A 19,694-nucleotide genomic window follows, 5' to 3' on the forward strand; every position below is an offset into this window, starting at 1 on the left:
CACACACACACACACACACACACACACACAAAGACAGCCAGGTGTGGTGGTATACACCTATAACCAGTACACAGGACCTGAAGGCAGGAGGATCAGGAGTTCAAGGCCAGCCTCAACTGTGCAGAAAAGTTCCAGATCAGACTGAGCAGAAAACAACTGCAGACTAACAACACTATACCTAAAATACACTGGATTAAGTAGAGGGAAAAAATTTGAGTGACTCATGTTAATATTCAAATACGAATAATAGTTTTAATCCTCACACGCACCCACGGGGGGGGGGGAGTGGGAGGGGGCAGCAGCAGGGCTCAACCCAATAAGGCCACGCTGCAAACACAGGTCTTGTTGCTGGGTTGGGGTATCTCCCTACTCTCAGGCAGCCTCAAGGAAGAGACGCTGTGGTAGGAAGCCCACACACGAAGTTTCAGTTGAATGTGGTTGCAAAATTAACCAACACATTGACAAATCAAGCCCTCTAGAAAAATTGTGATTATGTCGCCGCCCACATCGTCCTTCTTCAAATCGTTTATTCTTAATAAGGCCTTCCTTTGTGGAGCCATTTAACATACAGTTGTTTACAGGAAACCGCAGGCAACCTTTCAAAAATGTGTGCGGGTCTTCTGGCTTTGAAGATGTTTCCCCGAGCTCTTGGCTGCTGGCAGTCTAGGCTTTAGTATTTAAGAAGGTGGCTTCCGGCCGCCTGTCTGTCTTGATCCCCTCTAATAATCTGATGCTCACTAGTGTTGGCAATGCTAGGCCTGATCGATAGTTTTGCTGTTCACACCGCTCTGTTCCAGCTTTTGCTTCCTCACTTAGAAAGTAAGAGCGGCGAATATGATCCCGAGAGCTGCAAACACCAGCCGAGGTGTCCGCAAACCGGACAGAAGCACACACTGGCTTCCACAAAACAGCTTGAAACCTAAAATTAAAAATTGTAGAATTCCTCCTGGCCGAAAAATAAAATAGAATAAAATAAAATAACGTGCATTACAAGCATTATTTAGAAACCGTGTCTTAAGTATCAATTCTTCTGAAGAAGGATGAAGTCCGGATGGTGATGCTGTGTCTCCTCTAAGACACGACGCCTGGCTTTAAACTGTGCTAGTCCAGAATCCAGATCTTTCAGACTTCAGAAGCCATCCTGAGAAGTCTGAGACACAAAGCTGCCCAAGGTCTAATGGCCCAGGTGCGCTTTTCTCTTTGTGACTCTGCCATTTTCAAGGTTGTTTCCACCCTGGAAGGGAAATTACAGAACCCATTACCAGAAGGTTTCTTCCCAACCCCCTGCTTGGCTGGCCCTATTTCCGGTCAGCAAGCCACAGCTGCTCTGGCGATCCAGTTGCCCCTTTCGTCTGCACCTGCCCGCCCCCTGCCACCCCCTGCCAGCGGAGACCACTGGCAACCAGCTCCGGCTCAGAGCAGGGAGCCTGGCAACCTTCCAGGGGCCTGATATTTTGACAGAGAAAAAGCTCCGTGCCCCAGCAGATGACATTCAGTACGGCTTGCACATGATGTTAGTAAACTCCCTCGAAAAGAATTTAGGGGAAACGACTTTGTGCTAGGGATAACGGCAAACATTGTCAAGGGAAGACGAAGGCACAGCCACACCCTGACCCTTGCTGTATGTTTTTACGCTACCAAAAGCCTGTCATTAATGTTACTCAGTCAAAAGAAAAGAAAATGTTCTATATATAGCAAAACGAATGCAGCTTGGAAACAGTGGTAAAGCATGCAAAGACAGAAGGACAAACATCACATAATTTTGTTAAAATGAAACACCTTTAAAAAACAATGGAGGATGGTAAGGGGAGGGGGAGCACTCTTATGGGGGAGGGGGAGGGATAGTGGGCTTATGGACAGGAAACCGGGAAACCAGGAAAGGGAATAACATTTGAAATGTAAATAAAGAAATATATCCAATTAATTAAAAAAAACAATAAATTTAAAAAAAAAAGCGCTTGCCTAGCAAGCAAAGGCCCTGGGTTCGGTCCCAAGCACCGAAAAAAAAAAAAAAAAAAAAAAAAAAAAAAATAGAGAGACAGACTATAGTTAGTAATGGTTATATAATACCATGAACAAGTGTAATGTTCTCACCTACTTACAGCCTACTAAAATGATATAATTAGGATATAATTTATTTACCGCGATAAAAAAGAAAAACAACGAAGTGCTATGCAGAGCTGTGAAGCAAGTTTGTAACTTGAGTTCCTCAGAGAATCGGGCAGCTTCAAGCCCAACTGGATCGCTAAGAACACTCCTCCATCAACAAGCCGGGCACAGCAGCCAGATGCGGGGGCTCCTGCCTGTTTTTCCAGCACTCAAATGGCGGAGGCAAGAGGATAGCAAGTGCAAGGGCTGCCAGGCATACCTGGCAATATCATGTCTAAAATGCAAAAAGGAAGAAGGGGAAGGGAAAGGAGGGGAGGGAAGGGAGAGGAGGGGAGGGGATGGGAGGGGAGCGACAATTATATGCATCAATATCAGTCTTCATAAAGATAGGAAAGTAAATGATCAATAAGAGCTTCTTTGGCTATTTCTAGAACTATTTTTGAAAAAAACAAATCTGAACAAAATATGGCAAAATGTGGTCCATTTAATCTCTTGGATGTTCGCAGGTTTTATGTAATTTTTTTCCTTTTTTTTTTTTTTTTTTTTTTTTTTTTTTTCCCCGGAGCTGGGGATGAATTCAGGGCCTTGCGTTAGCTAGGCAAGTGCTCTACCACTGAACTAAATCCCCAACCCCTTATGTAATTTTTTTAATCTAAATTAATTTTTCCCGTCTTCAGTTCCTTTCTCAAATCTTAACACTTCCTCTTCCGCCTTCATTCCTTTGACCTGGCTTCTCTGGCTCAGAACACTGATACTTTCAAAAATCCCCCACCCACCCCTCAGTGCCTGTACCACGTGGAGCCGCCCACTTCTGCCCCTCCCCCCCGCACCCTCTCCCTCCCCCGGGCTACCAGAGCAGTCAGGCTTACATACAAGGCCCTGTCACCTGTTGTCTACCCAAGGCCAATCTCTCTGTCTGGTAACTCTTTGGTGCCAGTCTTTTCAACTGGAACTCGTTTGCCATAAAGCCAGACATTTGTGTCTACATAGTTCTCTGACAAGTCCCAAATATGGAGTTTGCTAAGTGAACGCATGTGTTTCCTTTCTATTTATTTGAAATATTTCAGCATTTTACCAATTGATGAGATAATAATATTAACAATTAACATAATGATATCTGAACAGAGAAACAGGGCTGTGTAGGATAAAGTGCTTATCTAGAAGCCCTAGGGTCAATGACCAGCAATACATACCCTAGGAATGGTAGCACCAGTCCGACATCCTAGTACTCAAGAAGAGGCAGGAGGGGGCTGGAGAGATGGTCTTTCAGAGGTCCCAAGTTCAAATCCCAGCAACCAACCACGTGGTGGCTCACAAGCATCTGTAATGAGATTTGATGCCCTCTTCTGGTGTCTGAAGACAGCTATCATGTACTTATATATAATAAATAAATAAATCTTTAAAAAGGGGGGTGGTGGTGCTAGAGAGATGGCTTGGAGGTTAAGAGCACTGATTGCTCTTTTAGAGGTCCTGAGTTCAATTGCCAGCAACCACACGTTGGCTCATAACCATCTATAATGGGATCTGATGCCCTCTTTTGGTGTGTCTGAAGACAGTCACAGTAAACATATATAGTAAATAAATAAATCTTTTTTTTTCTTTTTTCTTTTTTTCGAAGCTGGGGACCGAACCCAGGGCCTTGTGCTTGCTAGGCAAGTGCTCTACCACTGAGCTAAATCCCCAACCCCATAAATAAATCTTAAAGGAAGAAGGAGGAGGAGGAGGAGGAAGGGGAGGAGGAAAAGGAGAAGGAAGAAGAAGGAGAAGGAGAAGAAGGAGAAGAGGAGGAGGAAGAGGGGAGGAGGAGGGGGAGGAGGAAGAGGAGGAGAAGAAAGAAGGAGAAAGAGAAGGAGAAGAAGAGGAGGAGGAGAAGAGGAGGAGGAGGAGGAGGAGGCAGGAGGACCACAAGTTCAAAGTCTTGACTACATAAGACTACATAGCAAATTTGGGGCTAGTGTGCTATACGTGAGACTTTGTCAAAAAAAAAAAGGAGGAAAAAAGGGAAGGGGGAGGGGGAGGGGGAGAGTTAAGGAGAGGGGAGGGGGAATGAAAAGAACTTGAACTCATGAGATGCCTGAACCAACTCTGCTTTATTTTCCCCATAAACCACTGAAATGACTTCGAAGCGTGTTAGTCTTTCAGCGTCTGAGCTGTTTCCCAAAGACGGCTGAGATCATTTTGCTATATGCACGTCCCAACTGTTGCTTAGAAACAGGGGCTGGAGAGATAGCTGGGTTAGCTAAGAAGGCTTGCTCCTCTTGCAGGGACAAAAGTTTAGTTCCTAGCACCCATGCCAAGTGACTCACAACTACCTTTAACTCCAGCTCCAAGAGATTTGACACATTTTCTGGCTTTAATCCCAGCATTAGAGAGGCAATAGCACGTGGAGGCAAACTCTTTGAGTTTAAGGCCAGCCTAGTCTATAAAGACCAGAGCAGCCACACAGAGATACCCTGTCTCAAGAAACAAACAAACAAATTAAAAAAAAAAAAATCTTATAGGCTGGATGGATGGCTCAGTGGTTAAGAACTGGTTGCTCTTACAGAGGATTCAAGTTAGATTCTCAGCATCTACATGGAAACTCACAGCCATCTGCAACTCCAGTTCCAGGGGATTTAGTATCTTCTGGCCTTCCACAGTGCCAAGCACACACACGATTCAGACATACACACAGGCAAACGTCCATAGTCATAAAGTTTACATAACAAAGATCTCTTCCCTTCTGTCTTATCAGGGTTTCTATTCCTGCACAAACATCATGACCAAGAAGCAAGTTGGGGAGGAAAGGGTTTATTCAGCTTACACTTCCACATTGCTGTTCATCACCCAAGGAAGTCAGGGCAGGAACTCAAGCAGGTCAGGAAGCAGGAGCTGATGCAGAGGCCATGGAGGGATGTTACTGACTGGCTTGCTTCCCCTGGCTTGCTCAGCTTGCTCTCTTATAGCACCCAAGACCACCAGCCCAGGGACGGCACCACCCACAATGGGCTGGGTCCTCCCCCTCTTGATCACTAATTGAGAAGATGCCTTACAGCTGGGCCTCATGGAGGCATTTCCACACCTGAGGCTCCTTTCTCTGTGATAACCGCGGCTGGTGTCAAGTTGACACACAGAACCAGCTAGGACACCAACCATAAGTAACTGAGTCAGGAGACACCACTGTGTCTGTGGGGTACATGTTCCAGCTCCCAAGAAATGTGAATATCATCTGAGAACAGGCAAACGAGAGCCAGCAGAACGTGATGAGTTAAGGCACGAAGCACAATCCTCATTATACAGTCACAGACTCTCAATTCTAAGTGCTAGGATTCCAGAAGGTACTGTGCCTGACAGTATGTTCCTCTCTCTTGTTGTCTCTCCTTTGATGTTGTTGTTTTGGGATGAGGGCTTACCGTGTAGCCCTGCCTGGCCTAGAAGGATGTATGCAGACTGTCTTGGTTCGTGTTTTACTGCTGTGAAAGGACACCATGATCAATGCAAGTTCTATAAAGGACAACATCTAATTGGGGCTGGCTTACAGGTTCAGAGGTTCAGTCCATTATCATCAAGGAGGGACCATGGCAGTATCCAGGCAGGCGTGGTGCAGGAGGAGCTGAGTTCTACATCTTCACCCAAAGGAAGCCAGGATCAGACTGAGCATCCTCCAGCAGCTAAGAGGAGGGTCTCCAAGCCCACCCCCACAGTGACACACTTCCTCCAACAAGGCCACACCTTCTAGTAGTGCCACTCCCTGGGCCAAGCATATGCAAACCATCACACAGATCTGTCTGGCTGGAACTCATAGAAATCTGCCAGCCTCTGCCTCCTGAGAGGCGCCACCATGGCGGGCTGGATGTTCATGTTTAGGTAGCAGAAATTTCAAAACGCAATTCTAAATGGATAATCGTAATATTCAGTATCTTTATTCTGAATCAAATATGCATGCTATGTCTTTTCTTTTTTAAAAAAATTATTTATTTTATGTGAGTATGCTGTCTTCAGACACACCAGAAGAGGGCATCATATCTCATTACAGATGGTTGTGAGCCACCATGTGGTTGCTGAGAATTGAACTCAGGACCTCTGGAAGAGCAGTCAGTGCTCTTAACCACTGAGCCATCTCTCCAGCCCTGCATGCTGTGTCTTAAAACAGTAAAAGCCAACATATAAAAGAACTGACTACTGTCCAAGCATGGGACAGGTGGTCTCAATGAAGGACTTTTCCTTCGTTAAGAATATTGAAATGGGGCTGGAGAGATGGCGCAGTGGTTAAGAGCACCGACTGCTCTTCCAGAGGTCCTGAGTTCAAATCCCAGCAACCACACGGTGGCTCACAACATCTGCAATGGAATCCGATGCCCTCTTCTGGTGTGTCTGACAGCTACATTATACTCATATACATGAAATAAACTTTGAAAAAAAATATTGAAATGATTTTCATAAAGTATTTTAGAAATGCCAGTGCTTACCCTAACCATGAAGTGCACACATCCAGGAATATCTATTCAGTGGCACTGTATAGGTGCTTTTTCTTCTAGAGTCTCTGCTACAGGAACAGCCAACATGCCTTGGTGAGCCAAGGTACTTGCCACGAAGCCTGATTTGATCCTGAGTTTGAGATCAGTGAAGTAAATGAGATTGGTTTTTGATTTTGTTTTTTTTAAAGATTTGTTTATTTATTTTATGCGTAAGCATACTGATCTCAGCTTCTGATGAAGAGGGGAACTCTAGTGCCTCAGTGTATGTACCTATAGTTTCCTTAGGTAGTCGAGTCAGTGCCCTGTGTCTCTGTAGCCATCAGCCCTACAAGAATGCTCAAGATTGATCTCAAAGCTAAGGGTCAGGGCTAGGGGAGGCAGGTAGCTCACTGGGTACAGGAGCAGCCTGTTTACATATCCAACACCCTCCAAACGGTGAACAATGCACTGTCCGGGCAGAGCTGGGAAGATCCCAGGGACTTGCTGCAGGGACTTGCTGAAACAGTGATCCCCAGGCTCAGTAAAAGACCCTGTCCTTCTTCAACCTCCACATACACCTTTATGAGTAAACACCACACACACACACACACACACACACACACACACACACACACACACACACACACACACAAAGTGTGCTTATATGGGGTAGGGGTTGGGAGGTAGGGATTGAAGTCTGTCATTGTCATGAACTTCCTGGTTCTCCAAACGAGAATGAGTAATTCATCATTGCCCTTTTATTGAACAAGTAAATATTTACCAAGCACATTTTCATGTTATAATCAGCATAAAACAGAGAAAGTAGAAAGAAAAAAATAATAACAGTTTCTGTGGCTTTCAGCAATTTTCAAACTTTACCTTGATAATCAAGTGTTGGTTTTCATGCACCCAACTCAAGGGACTCATCAGAAGCCTCCTCAGGCTTAGTTCTTACGGTACTATGATAAATACACATCATGCTTTTATGAGTAATTAGTAGATGATATCAGGGTTCTAAAATTAACAAGTTAATATTACCTGTTACCTGCTACATTGATAACCACTGCCCAGAGATGATTTGCAGCAGAAGCTTCATTACAAGAGCTGCAAAACCTTACGTCTGAATCATAAACAGAGTTTGTGTTTCCTCTAGAATACGATGTTTCCAAACAACAATGTCTAAGATTACTAAAATTCCCTGTGATAATTGTGTCTCAGGTTCGCACGGGTCATGTAAGTTCATTTTCATATCCCTAAAAATTAATCAGGCCTGGGGAATATCATTTAACAGTAATAAACACTTAGTGGGTGAAAAGGGAGGCTCTTGTCAACTTTGGCAAACAAGATTGAAAAACTTAGGGACTGGGAATGTAGCTCTGGGGCAGAGCACTTGTTTAGCATGTTTGAGGCCCTGGGTTCAATCCCCGGCATGGGAAGAAAGAGAAGTAAATCTTTTGGGGCTGAGCTGGGTGGTAGAGGGCTTGATGAATATGTCTGGGGTTCTGGATTTGATCCCTGGTACTTTAAAATAAAAATGGCCAGGTGTAGTGAAGCCCTCCTTTAATCCCAGCACTTGAGAGCCATCGACTGGCGAATCTGAATTGAAAGCCAGCCTGGTCTACTGAGTTCCAGGACAACCGAGGCTTCATAGTAAGACACAGACCCAAAAAGCAAAGGAAAGAAAATCTGCCCCACTCCTCTGTACAAAGTTTCAACCCCAGTTTAAATTTGAGAAACTCGCCCCGCAAGTACTTTTCAAACCATTTGCGCTGTTGCTTTTGTTGAAGGTCGGTGGTAGATTTTGCTTTTCTTACCTTCCTTCTCATGATAGGTCTTCCTCAAGAACCACTCTCCTAAAAGCCTTCTCCCCACAGTGGCCTATTCCAGCCAGAGATGTCCCCAGTCTTCTGGCAACAGGAAAGAGGGTTGTTATCCATTGAGAGAAAGATGGGCCGGTGCCTGCTCCGCAGAGGGAGGACTGAGCGATGAGGGCTCTCCCCTGAGTTGTGGAGCCCATCTGAAACCGGGAGAAGCATGCGCTGCTTCTCACGGTGCCAGAAAGTACCACCTGCTCTCGCTGCAATCAGAGAAAAGAGACAAAGACTCTGCTGCCAACGCTCTCAAGAAGCACTCTTCAGAGTAATCATTAACAAGCCCGGAAGCGCATGCTCCACACTCGGGATAAACTGAACACATCTCCAAACTCCAAAGTATTTGTCTACGTGACTCCCACAGCTTACTTATCAGGAAAAGGCTGGGAGAGACCAATCCTGTAACTATTTCGAGCACAAGAAGAACTAACAGCAGAAATCCAGCCTTAGAAAGGGATTTGATTTGTGCTTGTCGCTGCTCGAAAGGAACAGGAGGAAGCCTGCAATCCCAGCCACTCACAAGGCTGAGGCAGGAGGATTACAGGTTGAAAGCCTAAGCAACAGAGTGAGTTTAAGGCCCCGTCAGGCTACCGTAGTAAGATCCTATGTCAAAATAAGAAATAAAAATAAAATAAGAGAGGGCTGAGGGGAGCTCAGAGAAGAGTGTGTAACATGAGCAAGGCAGTGGGTTTAATCTCAGTACAAAAGAAAGAAAAAAATAAGGAGAGAAATAAAAAGAGAGAAGAAGAGGGGGGGAAGGGGAAGGGAGGAAGAGAGGGAGCGTGGGAGCGAGGGAAAGAAGAATGTGCAATTGGAAACGTAGGCCTGAGGCTGGGTTGCTTTCCCCTGCTCCCTCTTGCAGTCTGCCTTTCACAGTTGCTCCAAGGTGGGCTAGAGAGATGGCTCAGCTGTTAAGAGCACCCGCTGTTCTTGCAAAGGACCTGGGTTCACACTATCTGCCTGGTGCACCCACATACATGCAAGCAAAATACTCAAACGTGAAATAAAGTAAATTTTAAAAAAACCTTTAGTTTTTTTTTTTTTTTTTTTTGTTGCTTATTGGGGTTTTTGTTGTTTTTTTGTTTTTTTGTTGTTATGTTTTTGTACTGTTTTCCTTTTTTTTTTTTTTTTTTTTTTCAACACAGGGCTTCACTATGTAGCCCTAACTGTCCTGGAACTCACTATGTAGACCAGGAGGGTTTTGAATTCACAGAAATCCACCTGCCTCTGCCTCTTGAGTTTTGGGACTAAAGGCCTACACCAACAACACCTTTGAAACAATTTAAAAAATAATAAGAATTACTCAAAGGCCACATTCTTCCTTGGGATCTTCCTCTCGGGAGAGAAAAGCTAAAGTTATATTTTAATAACTGGGACCTCCCAAACTTCTCAAATTTGCATCTCAAATGACCCCAATGTCCACTTCCTTCTGTTTTATACAGGGAGCAAAGTGTCCAGGGAACAAAGTGCTTAGGGAGCAAAGTGCATCGCCTGGCGTTCATTAGAAGCAGCGTCTGAGCTCTTCACCTCAGAACCTTCCAGTGAACCCTTTTTCTTTAGCATTAGAGTCGTGGCTTTGGGATCTGATGGGGGAACTTTTTTCCAAACCCTCTGTTTCTAATAGTTTTCCTGAAAGCGGTCCGCGTGTGCGGAGGCACTAAAATCTACCGTCAGGATCAGACTTCAGTTTCAGTGAAGGGAAAGCAAACTTAGGAGAAGACTATTTAAAGCCAACATCTTGAAGAAATTAGCAAAAGCATTCTCAGACCTGCCTCCCTGCCACACGATAGTTTCCACTTGTGAAAAAGAGCAAATTCATTTAGAAAGATGTTTTGTAATCCCAATAGCAAGAGTCAGTGTGGTTAAAAGCCAGTACGTTCTTGAAAAGCCCGTGTGAGTCAACCTAAGAATGGCCAGTCATGCATCCTAAATGTGACTTATCTGGCACGGTTTCACATGCAGTTCCAAAAGTTCCATCCCTGGCCCACACATGGGAGTTGACAGACATGTCCCCGATCAAACACCTGCACAGAGTTTGTACACAAACATAATCCCCAAAGCCACCGCCTGGAGCCATCACACTGGTTCTGAGTGTTCACAGCCACTACCTCAAGAAATGTCTTTGTCATAGTTTGTTGTTTTAAGAAACAACAATCCCAGCCATTTGGTTTTACCAATGAAGACTTGGGAGACAGACGCTGTGGTGAAAGCCTGCTAGCTCAGAGAAGCAGGGAAAGCACCCAGCTGACCTTCCTACTCCACCAACCTCCTAGAAGGAAAAAGATCCTTCTCCCTCTCCACGCCATCTTAAATAGCCTTCTTCTCAGTATTCCTCCTTTCTGTTTTCGTACGTTCACTCCCTGTCAACTGGTTCCTTGTTCTGCCTCTCGATCTAGGGTTGACCTATTTAGCCCTCGGGTTTAATGTGTGTGCTAGGGCTGAGCCACACCACAGCAAGGGTTTTCCAGTTCACAGTCTTGGGGTTCACAATGTGATCAAACATCCTGCAATAGCAGTGGAGGGAGATGAATCTGACCGAAGCATATTACAGACCCGTATGAAGGCAGAAAGAAGACCTGCTACTTTTTATAATTAGTATATATGAATACACAGTGACAGGAAAAGAAGGAAGAAACACTCTCGTTTTACAAACAGAGGACACCGCACACACACACACAAACACACTGATTCAAGAACTAATCCACCGCAGCCATGAGGGTTGGCTATACAGGAAACCAACTCATTGGAACGTCATACTGCATACACATATCTCAAATATTTATTTCGTGTGTGTGTGTGTGTGTGTGTGTGTGTGTGTGTGTGTGCCTAAGTATGTGCATGTGTGTCTGCGAACCATATGTGTGCTTGCCCATGGAACCAGAAAAGGGAGTGGAATCCCTCAGGACTGGAATTACAGGGTCTAGTGAGCACCATGTGGGTTCTGGGAACTGAATCCAAATCGTCTGCAAGGTGATCCAGGAGATCTTAACTTCTGAGCCATCTCTGCAGCCCTAAACAAATGGAATTTGGTTTAGATTGGTTTGGTTTGGTTTGGTTTAGTTTGGTTTGGTTTGGTTTAGTTTGGTTTAGTTTGGTTTAGTTTGGTTTGGTTTGGTTTGGTTTAGTTTAGTTTGGTTTGGTTTGGTTTGGTTTGGTTTGGTTTGGTTTGGTTTAGTTTGGTTTAGTTTAGTTGTTTAGTTTGAGACAGGGTCTCATCGTGTAACCCTGGCTGGCCTGGGACCCTCTCTGTAGGAAAGAATGACATTAAACTTCAGATCTTGCTGCCTTCACCTCCTGAATGCTAGGATTAAGGGCCTGTGCCACCATGTCCTGTTTATAGTACTGAGGGTCAACTTCACGCTAGGTAAGCTCTTTACCAACCGAGCTACTCCCAGCCCCCGCTACCTGCCAAATACATACATAAATACATAAATAAATAAATACATACATACATACATACATACATAAATAAGGAAAACAGACTTTCTGAAGTATTTAAGTTTAACCTAATGAGATATATTTAAGTGTGTTATGAAATATGGCTTCCGTTTTGAACTTGAAACCTAATTTTGTAATACTTAACATATGCCGTAATCTCTCTTAATGCTTTCGACCCAGGTTCCCTGGGCTCTTTTGTTTGGTTCATTGATAATTAGATCGTAGACTGATTTAAAGCTTGAGGCTCTTTTCAAGATCGCATACTGTCAAGCAGCTGGATAGACTGCCACAGTTCTAATTCTCTGTAACCAGGGGTTTCTACTTAACTTTCCCTTCAAAAAGCAAAGTCCCCTTACATTTCCTTGAACCGTGATCACCCTAGCGATGGTCACCATAGCAATGATCACCATAGCAACCCCATCGGATGCTATTATAGCCCACAGTGGTACACAGGGCCACCTTTCCATGGAGGGATTTGGACTCAGATTGGAAGGCACAGAGCTAGCCCCTTCACCGCCAACTCCAGGTCTGTGATCTTCCCGATCTGTCAAACTGGTTTGCACGTCAGATGAAACCCCCCATGAGAAGGCTCCCAGTGCTCCCCCTTCTCCTTAGGGAATTGAGTCTTCACTCATAGAAGTAAAATCAGGCCCAGCCAGGCATGGTGGCACAAACCTATAATCTCAGCACATCGGAGGATGAAGCAGGAGAATCAGGATTAGGAGTTCAAGGCCAGCCTTGACTGCATGATAAATATGAGGCCAGCCTGGCTGCATGAGGCCCTGCCTCAAAGGAAATGAAGGAGTGGGGAAGGGTGGGGGAGGGGGAGTAGGAACGGGAGGATAGAGAGAAGCAGTCCAATACAATACAATACAATAAAAAGGCTAAATGCAAAATATTATTAGTATCTAATATAACTGATTATGAAAAAAACATTCAGGCCAAGCAACATGTTAATTATCTAATCAGAACATTATTTTTGAAATAGAACCTGCCCCAGTCGTTTGAATAAAGTAACAGTTGGTTTGACTGGTTCTGGCTTTACCACCATATTCTTTGACACTCAGAACTCCTCCACTCAGTTCTAAAGTGGGGCTCTGGTGACCACAAAGGCTATATCAAGTTTCATATAGTTAGGCAGCACAGAAGAAATACAGTAAATAGATTGCCTTATGCCTGTAATCCCAGCACTCAGGAAACTGAGATTCACCCTCGTAGACAGTCTGTACTACAAAGTAAGGGGAAGGCAAGACTGAACTACTGAGAGAAACACTGCCTCAGGAATAAAATCAGGAAGGAGATCTGGCTTGTTCTTGTGTTTGCTAACAGTGGAAAGTTCTCTTGTTTCAGTGCTGCACCGCTGTGACACAGTGTGGCTCGGTGAGATCCAGAAATGACAGGAAAGTGAGGGTGAACTATTCTGCATATGAATGTTTGCATGTATGTATGTATGTATGTATGTATGTATGTATGTGCACCATGTGCATGCCTGACACCCACCAAAATCAAGAGAGGCTTTAGATACCTCTGGAACTGGAATCAAAGATGGTTGGGGGCCACCATATCGCTGCTGGGAATTGAACCCAGGTCCTCGGTACGAGCAACAAGTACTCTTAACTGCTGGGCCCTGAAGGGGTGTTTTTAGTAGATGACTTCTGAGGGATCGCACCATGCTGATGTCAAGATGCAAATGCATATTGCTGAGCTCTACTCCCTATCTATCTATCTATCTATCTATCTATCTATCTCCATATATATATATATATAACAAGAATAAGTCTGGCCTGACATTCCTGGAGCTGCCTTTACCTACCCTCTTATTTAGGGATTCCAACTTTATCTCTTAGTAGCTTTGTTGCTGATGTAATTATGTAAGTTGATACCTGGTAAGGCATTATGGGAGAAAGGAGAACTTGACTGGTTTTAACTAAAGTACAAACCATTTGCTGGGTGGATAAGTTGTTTGTTACCAGAAGCTACAGATTAGCAAACAAAACATTCCAGCGCCAGACATAGAATTCCTTCCTTTTTGTGTCTGCTTGCTTGCTTGTTTTCTACGTTTTGGTTTTGTCATTGTTGTTATTGTTTGGGTTTTGGTTTTTGTTTTTTTTTTTTTTTTAGTTTGTTTGGGACAGGGTTTCCCTATATAACCTGGCTGGCCTTGAACTCAGAGATCTGCCTCCCTCTGCCTTCCGTGTGCTCTAGTGTGCCTCAAGGCTACCTTCTGCTTGCTAATTTTCAGGGTTTAAGTCATTGCTAATTTCTTGTTAGTTCCTCTAAAATCCTTGTTTTAGCCACTAGATGCTAATGTTATCTCCTAAGATGAGGGTTCCTGCATTTAAACTGTTATTTTTCACATCTAACCATGTAGGTTATAACAGGTACAATGGAACTCCACACAGTTGAAGAAGGCTAGATGTTATTCCCATCTACCTCCCAGACCCAGTTTTACTTTTAGGCTTTGCTGGACCGATGCCCTTCTGCTGTGTGGTAGTGGCCCTCGTCTTTCCATTGATAGAAAACACGTGTGTAAGAACTCCCAAACACACCCTGCATAGCTTAGTGCCTTTCTCTATTTTGCAAGATTTGGAATTACTTTTTCACCGCGCTGGGAAATCATTTATAAACCTTTACAAGCCGAATCCATGTAGTAATTATTTTTAACTACTTCTCAAGCAAGTCACTTAACACTTGATGGCCAGGCCAGGAGAGAATGTGCTGAGATCCAGTCAACAGGTGGGCCATCACTATGGAAACAAGTCAGAAGAGAAGGTCACTTCTGTGGGTCCCACTCCTCACTTCCCTGACCACCAGCCCCACAATTTTAAGTTCAAACACACCCTTCTTGAATGACAGTCTCATCTCTGCCCTCTCAATCTCCTGCAGACATTCTTTCTTCTCTCAATCATCAGCAAGGCCTACATGCTTCCATAAGGATTTGCACCATGCACTATCTACTTTTGCAAGCCACTAGATGAACCTGCCCTCCCCAATAAACTGCAACTTGGGATTGATGCTGTGGGGCAGTCTGATTTTGCCCAGGTCTGCCGCTCCCCTCAAGTTCCAGTGACCTTTGTCAATGTCTCAGTTTTTTTGGAACGGTTACTCCAGTAGAGCAGAGACTGCTCGTTGAGGATCCAACCAATGTCCTCTTCTTCTGGGTTACACAAGAAGGCCATAGTCTGCAGCTTCTTTGTGTATAATGTAGTCCGTGTGCAAGCTCTGTTCATGGAGTATGAGCAGAATTAGCATCCCTCTGGGGCTGGACCAGAGCTGCCTAAACGCCCCCATGTGCCCTTACCCCTCAGTGCAGGGGAATGCTTATCCTGTACAGACTATAGCCACCAGGGAGAGAATGATAGATTCTAGCAGCCATGTGCTAGAATAAGTCTGTGAAGCAATTCCTTATCACCCCAACACGGTCATGCACATCAAGAGACATGCTCCCCACTCTCCCCGAAGATAGAGGAGAGTGCACTAGCTATGGTTATAAGGCTACCCTGACACTAACCCATTAGCTAAGGCCTTGCATTCTGTTCTACTGAAAAAGAAAAGATTTAAATGTCCTTGGCCTTGTGCTAAGTAATGGAGGTTGACTCAAGGGACCTGAAGAATTAGGGCTTAATAACTAAGCTAAATTATTTAATTCTTTTTGTTGTTTTGTTTTGCTTTGCTTTGCTTTGCTTTGAGAATGGGTTTCTCTGTGTAGTCCTGGCTATCTTGGAACTTACTCTGTAGACCAGGCTGGCCTCTAATTTGGAGACCCACCTGCCTTGGCCTCCAGAGCACTGGGGTTAAAAACGTGCACCACCAATGCCCAGCTTAATCCTTAATTCTTAGGGGAGCTAGACCTTCCTGATTTGAAAACACCAGCCACTATATAACCAACAGCCTCTAAAACTTAGCATCTGGAACTGGGCCCTGGTGGCGCACACCTTTAATCCCAGCACTGGGGAGGCAGAGGCAGGTGGATCTCTGAGTCTGAGGGTAGCCTGGTCTACAGAGAAAGTTCCAAGACAGCCAGAGCTACACAGAGAAACCCCAGCTCAACTTAGCATCTGAGGGGAGGAAGGAAAGAGCCAAAAGCTCCTTTACAGGCTGCCTTTCTACGGAACCCAGAGAGCTAGACCCCAACATGATGCATTGTGCCTGAAAGTTGAGAGACTGATCGTCCTTTTTTTAAGAAGAAAAGAAGAAACAAAATAGGTGTCCAAAGTGAAATTAAAAAAAAAAAAACAAAAAAAAAAAACACTCCTTTGAACATAAAATGTTCTGTTTATTTTCACGGGTTTTATAGAACTGTGAAAACATTGGTCACATAAATAAAAATAGAAGAAATTCAGGTGTAGAATGGCTCTGAGTCTCTGCCCAGGTTTGCTGATTTTAAAAAAAATTATTTCGAATACATTACCATTAAAAAATAAGTTATTCTAGGTACTCTATTTATCACTAAGCAAATCACTTGTTACTGCTCAAAGTAAAGACTAACAACAAGATTATTTCCTCCGAGAATGAGAACTCTCTTACTCACAAAGTAGCCCATCCGCCCAGCTTAGCCCTCAAGTCTCACCACTTCCACTCTGATTTCTACTTGCTTTCATATACAGAGTGGTTACACCCAAGGAAGGGCTAGTGAAAGTGGGGTAGAGGGTAGATAAAGAGTTGGTTCTAAAAGGGAAACTTGGAGGTGAAAATTGCAGGAAAATGTGTGTATGAGAGGTAATAATAATAATAATAATAATAATAATAATAATAATAATAATAATAATTCCTTAAGACTACGAAAGCATATGTGCCCCTTGGTCATGTTTTGCATGCTTCTGAACTGATCCCCTCAAGGCAAGACTGGCACCCCAGTAAGGTATCAAACATGTATGGGGGCAGGCTGGTAATTCTAAGAGTTATAGCCAATTAGAAGCAAGGGAGTGGTAGCCTGGGACTTTCAGGCGATGTCTAAAATAGGGACAGTCCCATAGCTGTACCCTAACTCAATGTCAGTGCTTTGTTATAGAACCGAAAGGATTCTAGATCACCCAGCTGTTGTCCGGAGAACGGGAGAAAACAATAAACGAGGCGTCCAGCATGTTGTAAATAAGGCTGGGTCAAAAGCCAGAACCTGCAGACATCAAGTGGCTTCAGGAAAGCCGTCACAGTAGTTGATTAACCCCATTCAAATCGCCCATGCAGCCGCAGCGGGCGTTCCTTGCTACCCGCCCCAGTGTTCTGAGTTCCCAGATGAAACGCACGCACGCACGCACACACACACGCACATTTGGAAAGTTCCACTAACTCATATTTCATGAAGGAGACTGAGCTGCTCTTCTCACATAGTCCCATTAGAAGACTAATGGAGGGGGTTGGGGATTTGGCTCAGTGGTAGAGCACTTGCCTAGTAAGCGCAAGGCCCTGGGTTCACACACAGCCCTAAGGAATGAACCCTCCCTGTACGTGTGGAGAACAAAGGTTGGCAGGACCCACGTGGCTTTCAGTTTTCAGGCTACTGGATCTGTGTCTTCTCCTCCTTCTAAATTTGTGTCTCTCCAACTATCACGCTATTGAAACAACCGACCTCCTCCCAAATTTCTCTAGGAATCTCATGCAGGGAGAAAGAAAGGGTGCTATCCAGATAGGATGTTTGTCTCCGAAAAGAGGATGAGGAGACTATACCGACACACACACACACACACACACACACACACACACACACACACACACAATGATGGGTCAATGGTGGTTGGGCGGGACCACAGCTCGATCCAGCCTGACTTTCTATTTAAACTTCAGACTCACTTCAGGACCTTGAAGATGAACTGGAGGGGGTCTCCGGACTTCTTCACAAGTTGGCTGATTCAGATCTAGAGGACAGATAGCTAAACTTGACATCTTGGGATACAAACCATAACCTCAAGTTTGGTTAACACCTCAGATTCACTTTACTCTGACTCTGCCCTAGACTAGAGGTCACAGGACATTTCCACATGTACTGGGCTAGTCTTGGCTTCAACCTCCGGGTTTATCTGCACATAATCTTAGTCTTTCTGGCCAATTACAGTTTCCTTTCTCTCTCTCTCTCTCTCTCTTTTTTTTAAATAGTTTCCTTTCTCTCTCTCTTTTTTTTTTTTCTTTTAAATACTCTTGTTTGGAATAGAACGTAAGCACCTCGCCCAGTCTTTCCCGTTGATCAGGTTTAAAGTGTTGCTGATTAATGGGTGGCTGCCCTTGTTGGTGAGCTGTGAGTCTCCCCTGAAGGAATAGCATCCTGCGGCACCTGTTAGGAGGCATGCCTGGACTTAAGAGTCTTCAAGATGAGAGCTCGTTTTCTCATTTCTACCCCTCGTGCAATTGTCCCCTGTTAAAATAATAATAATAATATTCTTGGCATTGTACAAAGAAACAGACAAAGTGAAAGTGACAAAAACTAAAGGTAAACCATGACCAGAACGAGCCAAGTTGCAACGCCCATGGCCAAAATGGCCTCTGCTTTCTATCCCTAATGCGAGGGGGAACTTGGCTATTCCTTACAGGCTGAGATTCATCTCATAGTCTATTCCTACGGGTTTATTTAGAAAACTGATCAAAGGAAAGGAGGAAGGGCCTTTGCATAAACAAAAAAGTTCACCAGGTCCGGGAGATTAAAAGGTTTGAGTTCAAGCTGGATGTATGGTGGCACACATCTTTATCCCAGCCCTCTGCAGGCAGAGGCAGGTGGATCTGTGATGTGAGTTCAAGGCCAGCCTGTTCTACAAAGTTCCAGGACAGCCAGGGCTACACAGAGAAACCCTGTCACACACACACACACACACACACACACACACACACACACACACACACACACGGTTTGAAGTCCTTTGCGTAAGTTTTATCAGGTGTAGGGAGATTTATGGAATATTGACCCACTTGAGCTGACTTTGATAGAAAACAAACAAAACAAAAAGTTTCCCCGGTTCCTTTTCCCTCTTTTTATTAACACAGTAGCTTCCTTTGCATTGATAACTTCTGCCCTTCCTGGGAAATATGGTAGTCGAAGAGAGAAGCATGAGCAGATGTGTTTTCTTGGGAGATGATAAAACCTCTACGGGAATTAACACTGGTTAGCAGCAAACACTGAAGTGGCGTTTACTGTGTACCAGGCGGCTTGCAGTTCCTTCCATATTTTAATTCCGTGTTCCCACACAGCAACCCTATGAGATCAGTTCATGAATGGGGAAACCAAGCCACAGAGGGCTGAAGAAGCATGCCCAGTAAACACATGACAGATTTGAAACAACGTTTGCCCTTGGCCACCACAGCGTTTTGTTTCCCGTTAATGTATTTCTGAGCCCAGTGAAAGCAATAGTACCATGTGTCAGCTCAAACCACAATTCAGACCCCAAGAGCCTTCTATTCCCCTGACAGGTATGTCGGGCCCCAAATAAAACATGAAAATATGAAAAGAGTTTTTAGTCAACTACTGATTTCTTTCAGTTTAGCTTTTTGCTTTGGGGTTTTTGTTTTTTGTTTTTTTTTTTTTGGGGGGGGTTGGTTTTGAGACCAGGCTAGCCTTGAACTCACAGAGATCCAACTGCCTCTGCCTCTGCCTCTTGAGTGCTGGGATTAAAGGCATGGGCCACCACCGCTACTTGGCATGCCTACTTCTCTTATTGAACCCAGGACCATCAGCCCAAGGATGGCACCACACACAGTGGGCTGGGCCCTCCCTCACCAATCACTAAGTAAGAAAATGTCTTACAGCCAGATCTTCCCCCCCCCCCCCGGAGCTGGGGACCTTGCGCTTCCTAGGCAAGCGCTCTACCACTGAGCTAAATCCCGAACCCCCTTACAGCCGGATCTTATAGAGGCA

At 44.5% G+C, this 19,694-nt stretch overlaps 3 long non-coding RNA genes across 3 annotated transcripts; all 3 read right to left on the minus strand.

The window, feature by feature from the left end:
- Window positions 1-226: 226 nt before the first annotated feature.
- LOC116884533 lies at window positions 227-2,393 on the minus strand. Its single transcript, XR_004385876.1, has 2 exons — window positions 2,143-2,393; window positions 227-1,234 (listed from the first exon to the last, which is right to left on the minus strand). It is a non-coding gene; the product is annotated as an uncharacterized LOC116884533 (long non-coding RNA).
- A 4,232-nt stretch (window positions 2,394-6,625) lies between these two features.
- LOC116884526 lies at window positions 6,626-8,693 on the minus strand. Its single transcript, XR_004385874.1, has 2 exons — window positions 8,360-8,693; window positions 6,626-6,696 (listed from the first exon to the last, which is right to left on the minus strand). It is a non-coding gene; the product is annotated as an uncharacterized LOC116884526 (long non-coding RNA).
- Window positions 6,752-8,353, minus strand: LOC116884527. The gene is made up of 2 exons (XR_004385875.1): window positions 7,425-8,353; window positions 6,752-6,891 (listed from the first exon to the last, which is right to left on the minus strand). It is a non-coding gene; the product is annotated as an uncharacterized LOC116884527 (long non-coding RNA).
- Window positions 8,694-19,694: the final 11,001 nt, after the last annotated feature.

The sequence above is a fragment of the Rattus rattus genome, chromosome 15 (assembly GCF_011064425.1).
Source record: "Rattus rattus isolate New Zealand chromosome 15, Rrattus_CSIRO_v1, whole genome shotgun sequence".
Lineage (NCBI taxonomy): Eukaryota > Metazoa > Chordata > Mammalia > Rodentia > Muridae > Rattus > Rattus rattus.